Genomic DNA, 381 nt, shown 5'->3' with positions numbered 1-381 from the left:
GTGTTGTGTGGTTGTCGTTGGGTGAGGAAGTCATGTGTTCACTCCCTTTGCAGTTTGCACCATTCGGTTAGAGTCCGCTAGAGGGCGGTGCGTCGCCAGTGTCTTCGTGGCAAAACGAGCAGACCGAACAAAAAACATTGAGTAACAAAACACAAACGCGACATTTAAGATACAAACTTAACAAATTCCGTCCCGTAGACTCGAAGAGGCCGCTAATTCCAGCCTATACGAGCAAAACAACATTCGGCCGGTTGAAAGTAGATTTAAAAAAATATAAAAAAAATAATCGTCCTTCGAGCCGGAGTCGAACCAGCGACCTAAGGATGTCAGCCAAGCGCGTTCATCTACAGTCCTCCGCTCTACCAACTGAGCTATCGAAGG

The 381-nt window shown here is 47.0% G+C and overlaps 1 non-coding gene across 1 annotated transcript; it reads right to left on the bottom strand.

Annotated features, from left to right (window-relative positions):
- Positions 1 to 289: 289 nt before the first annotated feature.
- TRNAY-GUA (transfer RNA tyrosine (anticodon GUA)) lies at positions 290 to 381 on the bottom strand. The gene is given in 2 exon segments: positions 290 to 325; positions 345 to 381. It is a non-coding gene; the product is annotated as a tRNA-Tyr (tRNA).

This window comes from Lethenteron reissneri, chromosome 50 (genome assembly GCF_015708825.2).
Source record: "Lethenteron reissneri isolate LAM-NWPU_2019-01 chromosome 50, ASM1570882v1, whole genome shotgun sequence".
In the NCBI taxonomy this organism is placed as follows: Eukaryota; Metazoa; Chordata; class Hyperoartia; order Petromyzontiformes; family Petromyzontidae; genus Lethenteron; species Lethenteron reissneri.
The sequence above is the reverse complement of the archived record's forward strand: the minus strand, read 5'-3'. Positions and strand labels throughout refer to the sequence as shown.